The following is a 9,292-nucleotide window of genomic DNA, read 5'->3' as shown; positions in this document are numbered from 1 at the left end:
GGGTTTGAAGATGTTTTCCGAGTTATCTTCTTCTGAGCAGTGCTCTCTCGTTCTCAGGTTCGTGATAATGGGTTGTATTCCTCTGGCGATGTTCGAGATGTAGGATCCCTCACTCCTCTTCTTATTTATCATGATTTTTCTTTTTTTCATGGCCACTTTGATTCTGATGGCTTAAGTAAAACGTACTCGTGTGAATCAGAAGGGAGAAGAAAATGTTTTCCATTGTGGGACTTATGGTCATCTAGATGATGGTGAATTGAAGATGATTCAGTGTGAAGGTTGTTACAGCTAGTTTCATTTCAGTTGTGTTAACTGTCGTAGTCACTATAATGTGAAGAAATGGTTTTGTGTTGAATATTTTTAAATCTTTAAGGGGGGCGAAATCAAAATTCGGCTCAAAATCATGGAATTTGAGTTGTAGGCATTTTTAGCTTCGTCAGCCTCTCCTACAACTATTTCATGGCATAAGAACCCCCCAAAACCGTATTTTTTCCCGTACCGGGCATGTTTGTAACCGCCATTTCCTCATAAAGTCAGTATTTTATTTTTCTTTATCGGCCGTTTTCTCAAAATGCAACTTATCTCTATACTTTTTTGAATAACTCCACCATTTTTCATCCAATCTTCATGAAATTTTTACAGAATGAAGAAAAGATGTAATACTAAAAATTTGTTTGTTGAATATTTGATATATGGAATACATTTTTGTTGGTGGTGTCTGGAGTGTGGATTTTCACGGATTTTTCGCAAACTTGAATGCTACCTCAGGAAAAAATTCATTAAAAATTTTCTAATTCGATTAGGAAAAAAACAACAGACGTATTTTTAGATCTAATGTTTGTGAACACGCATGCCAAAAAAAGTCAATTTCCATGAGCGATAAGTGCGGTATTCATTACGTAAGACATGTCAATAAAATGCAATATGGCGGCGTATCCATGGAAACTTAACTTTTTTCTCAAATTTGATTGCGGATTTTAGAACTCCTTACTATGCTTGTTATATGTGTGAAATTTGGTAAAATTCGGTCCAGTAATAAGCGAGATAGCCTCCAGGTGTAGCCCCCCCCCACCTTAAGGATGGTCTTGAATTTGAACCAATGATAATAATCATAGGCTATTTTTTAGCATGTTGTAAATGTAATGTTGTTGTTATCGATCCAGTAATGTAATGTTAAAGTAGCCCTTTATGCAGTTGGTTTTAGAGTTTCGTTTTCATTGACGTTAAGTAGTCTTTTGTTTTGCTTTTAAATTTAAATATGTACATATGAGAGGCAGCGTGGTGAAATCAGGCGCTCGTCAAAACAATGAAATCAAAGAATACAGCATTTTTCTGGGTGTTGGGTAATTTTTTTCAAATTTTCCATTTTTGGCTGAACACCTTTTATGTCCTTTTAAAAATGCATTTCTAAGTAAATGTTACTGAAAAACGTTGATTAAAGGCACGAAACATGTAAATTTCTGGTTTCCAAGGGCTCTTAAGCTTTGGAGGTTACCAAACTTTGGTCGCAGTTTTCTTGCAAACTTTCTCTCTCGTAACACCTTCAATCGAAAATATCTCGATTTCAATTCAAGGTAGAGTGGTATTTTTTCGCCAAATGCAAAACGAATAAACAAGCTTTAAGATGGTATTATAATAACTCTATATGCCCTCTATATGCGCCTGATTCCACACTCTGTCGTGACACATACCATGTACAAAATAGTTTACAATCATAGCACTTCTGTTTTAAAAAAAATTACTTTAGTCATGTCTCAAATTTTTTCAACATTTTGTTTTTGTTATTGCCAGAAAGTATGTCTGATTTGATGTGAAGTCTGAAGTCAATAAAAGTTTTTTTCTAAATCACATATAAGCCCATGATTGTTCTACATACTGTATGATTGTCTGTCTGTAGTGTGTAATAATACTTGCATTTTTTTTTTCTTGTCTTTCATTTTACTTTTTCTCACCTGCTCTTTCCTGTCAAACACTATGGCCGTGATTAGTACCATGGGCAGTTGGTGGGTGCTACTGGTATGCTCTGCTTCTTTCCTCCTAACAGTCTGTTTTATCTGTGTGTTGTCTGGTTGTTTCCTGGCACTAAATGACCCTTCTCGTGTCGATGGGCTTTTTTTCTCTAGGTGCTCTAGGTTAATAAATGAGACGAAACCAAAAGGTGCCTTTCTCAAAGTGCTTTTTTTTTACTTTCTGTTTTTGTTCTGTAAAGGCATTGTAGCTGAGACCTTCTTTCATATTCTCATGCCCCCCCCTCAAGGGCAGTGCTACTGACTGAAGTGTCTAATTCAGGCCATTCCCAAAGGGGAGGATATTATTAACATGTTCTTATGCACAGTAGAATTGTAAAGTAAATGGGCTGATTTATCAATGTCATGCTCATACTGTGCTAGAAAAACATAGGGGGAACTGCTGCTTTTTCTTTCCTGATCCTTACTATTGTCATTTTTACCTCTGCTTCTTTTGTATGTTTGTCACTTTCTTGTGAACTGCTATTTCCGGGGTGCCTTGATAGTCGAAGCAGACTTTGTACCGTTGAGGCTAGAGAGGTGAGCAGAGTAAGCCTGATTCCCCATTTAGACTTCTCTGTTGACATCTACCCTTTGGCGTTCATATGACCTTATGCAGTTGTGAGTACTGTAAAACCTTACTAAAACTAAACTAAAACATAATTTATATATGAGCCTTTCCTAAAACTTTGGGACAAAAAGGGGAACACGAGGCATACAAATTCAAAATGAGACAACAGCCTCAAAATAATGGAGATTCACAAGCTTTTATTATGTATTTTCAGAAAACAATACTGTCCAGGAATGATTAACATAATTTCACACACATTTCATAAATGTTTTTTTTTTGTATGTGATTTACGGTGCTCGCAACTGCACAAGGTCTTATGAGTGCGCAGGACGCATTAAATATTTTCAGTTGGTAGGAAACTTTTGAATTTTGCTCAGGTAAGCATATTATAGAAATAAGCCATTGACACTACCCTAATGGGAAGGATGTACCTGGTGAGATGAAACCAACTTATCAACGTCACACTCGCGCCCTTCTTTCAGTGTCTCCGTCAAGCTAGGAAACTGAGCGAATTCTCTTTTGCCAATGTTTCCTTTTGAGAACCATCAGACTATAGTGTGCAAAAGTAAACATTACCCCCTGGGGCGGTGCTTCGGACTGAGGTGTCTTTAGGCCATTCCCAAAGGGGGTAGTGGGTATGTTCTTACGCACAGATGGGCTGATTCATCAATGTCATGCTCGTAACTGAGCCTGAACAGCAACAGGGAACTGCTGCTTTTTTTCCTAATCCTTACTATCGTCATTTTCCTCTACTTCTTTTGCTTGTTTGTCACACTCTTGTGACCCCCTATTTCCGGGGTGCCTTGATAGTCGAAGCAGACTTTGTGCTGTTGAAGCTAGAGAGGTGAGCTGAGTATGCCCGATTCCCTGTAAGGACATCTCTGTTGATGTGCTCATATGACCTTATTTTATGCAGTTGCAAGCGGCGTAAAACCTCTACTAAAACTAGAACAAGCATTGAAATTCCTCATCATTTTCAGTGCACAGTTGTAGGAATAATCTCAAATTGAAAGTATGGGCTTTGATCTAGTTCACACTCTTGATGACCATGGCCAGTGTGCCATGCTGATTATCACTCAGGTTTTTTGCCATCAAATGCTGCTGTCTGTGAATGACAAAATGAACAGTAGGTACTTCAGGGACTGATTTCTTTAAGAAGGAAGCTCATAAATCCGTGGTATCGACCTGTCATCGACGGTGCCCCATTTGTTGAACACACAACTATACACAGCGGCAATAGAAACTGTCCTCTTGGAAGGAAGCCTGTATTGTAGTTATTATTCAACATATCAAAATAAAAATTGACACAGATATATTTCAAAGTATGTCAGGAAGTGCGTTACCTTTTGTTTCTTGATCATGTCTCATATAGTGGCACAGTGTTAAGCACAAACTGGTACCCCTTGATTAAAAAATGTCATGTCAGTACCGGTAGTTCTTATTTTAATTAATTGTTGTGGTAGTCCCTTCCACTCTTGAAGCAAAGCTTGTCCCAGTCGTTGTACCCTGTCAATATCGTTTTGGGAGCTCCCTCTTAGGCCCGGTCAGTTATAGCGTCATTATTGGAAAGATGGCGAACGTTGGTCTAAGGCTGCCTTGCTCAATGTCCGAATTGTTTTAAGGCTGTTGTGTCCTTCTATCGCTGATGACTCTTCAGTGTTTGTATGAAATTGACACGCAGAGCTGGTCGTTATGTGAAAGTGTTCTCAAAGATACCAGAGCTGTATCTATCTTTTTTGGCGGTGTCGACCTGTGGTCTGCCTAGTCTAGATTTGTCAGGTGTAACTCCAGTGACTTGGAACCAATCTTTCGGGATATTTGTGGTAGGATGGGAACAATGAAAGTCCTGATTCGGCTCAAAACTATGGATTTTAAGTTGTAGGCATTTTTAGCTTCTTCAGCCTCTCTTACAACTATTTCATCACATAAAAACCCACTAAAGTCTTATTTCTTCCCATACCGGGCATGTTTGTCACCACCATTTCCTCATAAAGTCAATCTTTTATTCGTTTTATTGTCTGGAAACAAGTTTTTTTTTCAAATTTGATTGCAGATTTTAAGATTCCTTACTATGCTTGTTATATGTGTGAAATTTGGTAACATTTGATTCACTAATAACCGAGATGGCCTTCAGCTGCCGCCCCCCCCCCCCTTAATAAGCCTACAAGTAGGGCCCTATTTATAATAATTATAATAATTATATTATTAATTAGTTTAAGTTTTAAGCTTTCTTTTTAATTTAGCTGCAGTTGTCAGCTAGTGATCTCCTTGCAATGTGTTCTTAGTACGAAGAATTATCATATTTTATTATTGTTGTGTGATTCTCATGCATTCCCTAAGTTTTTCAACTCTTCCTGGTTTTATCTTCCTGCTTATGTTTGGCTATGTTGACTGTCTCCCCAACTAGATCTAGATCAAAATCCTCTTTAATGTCTCATTCCTCCTTCCACCCAGGGGGAGAATTTCCATTGTGAGCGACCACTATGAGAAAAGAGTAGAATTGAGGGTAAGGGTTTGAGTATAATGGTAGGGTTGGGCTAAGGGTTAGGTTAGGGTTAGGTCTCTCACTTTAAATAGTCTTTATATTGTGTTTTTGGGGTGGTCGCTCATTACGGAATTCCACCCCTCCCAGGCCTGGCTTCTTGTTCAGTTCATTCTCTCCGTCATTTTTGTTAGCCTATAGAGTCATAGAAGTAGAGATCTTCATCACACAGAAGAGATCCATTATCAGTGTGTCACGACAAAATGAAATTAGGCGCTCATTAATTTTTAGGCATTTGGGATTATTAATTCTTGTTCATTCATGCATCTTGCCTTTGGTGGGAAAAAAAATAGGTGGCTCATCTAGAATGGACTGAAGTCGAGATATTTGGGATTGAATGACGTAGAGGTTGCGTGGTGTCAGAGGTAAAATTAGCTGCGAAAATGGCTGTCAAAGCTTTGGGTGACTTTCAAACTTCCAAAGCTTGAGAATCCTTGGAAACTGCAAATTTTCATTCATTTTTTTGGGTGTCTTTGATCAACATTTATTTTGTCACGACATCAAAGACCGTGTATACACGGTCTTTGACGACATGGTGGATTCAAGCGCTTGTCAATTTTTGGACATGTGGAAGCCTGTACATTTGTCTCACTTTTGGTGAAAAAAATTACCCATTTATCTTAAATAGAGGTTGAGATTTCTGGTTGAAGGAGGTTGGAGGGGGGGGGGGGGGGACTGGTTTCCGGGGTAAAATTAATGAGAAAATGGCCGCCGAAGTTTTACGACTTCCATAGCTTGAGAGTCCTTGGAAACTGAAATTGTACATTTTTTGTCCCTCTAATCAATGTTCCTCAGCAAAATTTGCACTGAAATGTGTTTTTAACATGGACAAAAAAGTTGTTAAACAAAAAACCCAAAATTAATACAAATGTTCAAACTGGTGGAAAAATGCCAGTTTCTTTGATTTAATTATTTTGACAAGCACCTGATTTCACCAAGGTGCCTCACATTTTTAAGTGAAACCATACACGGATGTGTGTTTATAAGTAGGCTTGAAAGATGGTAGCCTAAGTCCCCCCCCCAAAAAAAATGTAATAGAAAAAAAAAATTGTGGTGGAAAAAATGTCACAATCTTATGCTCTGGTATTGTTGTATACCACTTTCCTGGTTCATTTTCATGCATTCTGTGTGTATGAATTTTGACTTAATTTCCATCGCAAATCATTGGTTTTTGAGACATTTAATGTGTCAAAGGACTTTATTAAATTTTGCACTGCCTTGCATTTTGTACATTTTTAACAATCTGGGAGGAATTGAGGAATTGAGGGGGGGGGGGGAGCATGTCCTCAAGGGGTGAAAAAATCTGGGCCTCCCACTAATTGGATGTTTTGCTTTTTAAAGTTTGAAATTTCTTGAAAGCAATCCATTTTTGATGGTTTTAGTGGCCATGATGTGTGTTCTAGTCTTTAATACAGAGTCTTGTTCCCGTAAACAGTGCCTGTGCTGGTGGGAGTGAACGTAATAATTACCATGCTATTTGAACAAAGTGTCCAAGTTTTGATTTTTAATAAAATTATCTTAGGAGAAAATCAGCCTTAAATGGCTTTTATCATGTTGATGTGACTTTCTTAACTCAAAAGCTCTCTATCTCTCTCTGATGACGTCTGTGGCCTAGTAGTTATGTAGGCTACTGCATGGGCCCTTAATTGTGGGATTGTGGGTTCGGGGGTTCAAGCCTGAGCTACGTCCGATGTTGTGTCCTTGGGAAAGGCACTTTACACAAATTTCCGAAATTATTTCCCATTTAGCTCGGTCCTTTCGGAAGTTAAACTCGGAGGTCCTGCCTCTTAAATAACCTAACAGTGTTGGTAGGGGCGTTAATATTCTCTCTCTCTCTCTCTCTCTCTCTCTCTCTCTCTCTCTCTCTCTCTCTCTCTCTCTCTCTCTCTCTCTCTCTCTCTTTCTCTCTCTCTCTCTCTCTCTCTCTCTCTCTCTCTCTCTCTCTCTCTCCCTCCCCCTCTCTCTCTCTCTCTCTCTCTCTCTCCCTCCCTCCCCCCTCTCTCTCTCTCTCTCTCTCTCTCTCTCTCTCTCTCTCTCTCTCTCTCTCTCTCTCTCTCTCTGTCTCCCCCCCCCATGACTTCCTTCTCTTTTTCCTCTGACTCCATGTTTGTGTGTGTTGTGTTTGTCTGCCTGTCTTGTTTTTCTCAGTACTAAACGGATCTTATAAGTAGATAGGAAAATAGATTTAGAGCGAATCCCTCAGAAACAGAGAATTTCTTAATATTTTTTTTATATTGAAGGAACTTGCAATGCTTAGAATAAAGAGGGGGGAAAACCAAAAGGATTTGAAATCCTTTGAAGGTGACAGGAATTTAGTGTTAAACAAAGTCTACAGTATGTGTGTGGGTACATGATATAACTATCCGCCTGTTTTCTTTATTTCCAGCCATGCACACCCATGGCTTACATGGATATGCAGACATATTTGCACGTAGTCATGCACACATTTTAGACGTTTTTCTTTTCCATTTCACTCAGATATATTCAACTCATAGACACAACACATTCCAATTCGAGATTTGCATTCCAGGATATGGTAATTTTGATGCGGGGATGCAGATTTTGTTCTGTCTTTATTCTATTCTAAGAAGCCTTAGTCAAAGATAAAAATTCTTATTGTCTTAATGAATTAAACCAAAATCAACCCCTAAGCTGAGAGAAAATCTTGTCTAGCATGATTATTATAATTCAATACATATTTCACAGGTCCTTAAATGGTCGCTTTTAAGCACAAGGGGGCTATCCCGAAAAATGCTGTTTTGAGAAAATCAGAGGTAAAGTTTTGGATCCTTGTTCACTTTCTTTAAAAAACAAGTAGTTTTCTCTATAACCAAACAAATATACACAGCAATGAAACCAAACTTCTCCTATAGGTAGGACCCACTATACCACAGAATTCTAGAATATATTGACTTTTGGTGTAGGTCACGATTTCTGGAAATCCCCGAAATCTGGGTTAGTCCGCTTGTCCTTAAAAGCGACCAAATAATCTGCCTGTTGGCGAATGTGAAAAATGTAGAAATAACCTAGGCCTAGATATCTTCTGTTTTTTGTTGTTTTATTTTTTTGTTCCTTTGTGCATCAAATTTTTTATGTGGACTATTTTTTGTCCGTGGTTGTTTGCAGGATGCCACTAGAAGTTTGTACACTATTTTATACATTTTGTCTGTTAAGTTTGTCAGTTCGTCATGCCTTTTTTCCAACCACTAACTTGCCAATATTACAAGAATGTGCTTTTCTCTCTTACTGGGTTGTCAAACCAGAGCTCATGTACATGTATTGTATGGACATAATTTTCCTTTTTTTCATGAATTTAGAAATGAAACTTTTGATAATACTTAATCCTGCATGCTTATGTATTTTCAATAATATAGCGTTTGTCAGGGTAAAAGATTGCATGTTATAGCCTTGTATGATGATACTAATGTGTGCCTTGTCTGTATTTTTCTCTTTCACAGATCTGTCAGTTCCTGAAGGACCGTGGAAGCAGTAGCGATGGCGAATCGTCCAGTTGCAGCTGTAGATGTACCAAAGGTGGAGAAGCTGAGAGAATTTTTCATGCGTTTTGAAGAAGGCAGGTTGTATCATATGGGTTTGATATACCAAACCTGTCCTTTGGATTTCAGATGAGAGAGAATACTGTCCTATTTGCTGTTGACTTGGCAGGGAAGAGGCAGACGTATAAGTTTCATATACAAGGGAGGGATGGTTGTACCTGTGTGGAATTAGGAGAGGCATGGTACAAGGAGTTTTTGGGTCGATTAGGGTGAAGAGTGGATGTCTGGTTCGGGGTCGAACGAGTTTTAAAGGTATATGATCTACTGATGTATTGGAGGCCAACATCCGAGTCCAGTCAAGAGGATACAGGGTTTGAAGGAAGGGAAATTGGTGCAAAGAGGGTGGGATCTGGTGGAGGAGAGCCAGTTGGAAAGAGGAGGAGATTGGAAGAAAGGACAGTAGAATTTTCAGCGAGTAAGGCCACAACCATATTAACGCCCGACACGGACGGTCAGACCAGACCGTCTTCGGGCACAAAAGAATGCGCACTGGCTCTATAGTAATGAAAGGTAACAGAAACGGTTTCGGCTACCATACTGACGCCCGACATCCTGCGTCGTCTCCGGTCAGACCGTCTCCGATAAAACATGTTCTATTGAAGACGGTCCGTCGGGC

The 9,292-nt window shown here is 38.9% G+C and overlaps 1 protein-coding gene across 1 annotated transcript in view; it reads left to right on the top strand.

Annotated features, from left to right (window-relative positions):
- Positions 1–8,586: 8,586 nt before the first annotated feature.
- The window catches only part of LOC101851232, a 14,738-nt gene continuing 14,032 nt past the window's right edge, over positions 8,587–9,292 (top strand). The window contains exon 1 of the mRNA XM_035973016.1: positions 8,587–8,653. The gene's annotated coding sequence lies outside the window, so the exon portion shown is untranslated. The remainder of the gene's footprint in view (positions 8,654–9,292) is intronic.

Source organism: Aplysia californica, unplaced genomic scaffold (assembly GCF_000002075.1).
Source record: "Aplysia californica isolate F4 #8 unplaced genomic scaffold, AplCal3.0 scaffold00954, whole genome shotgun sequence".
In the NCBI taxonomy this organism is placed as follows: Eukaryota; Metazoa; Mollusca; class Gastropoda; order Aplysiida; family Aplysiidae; genus Aplysia; species Aplysia californica.
This window is presented reverse-complemented; position numbering and strand designations above follow the sequence as displayed.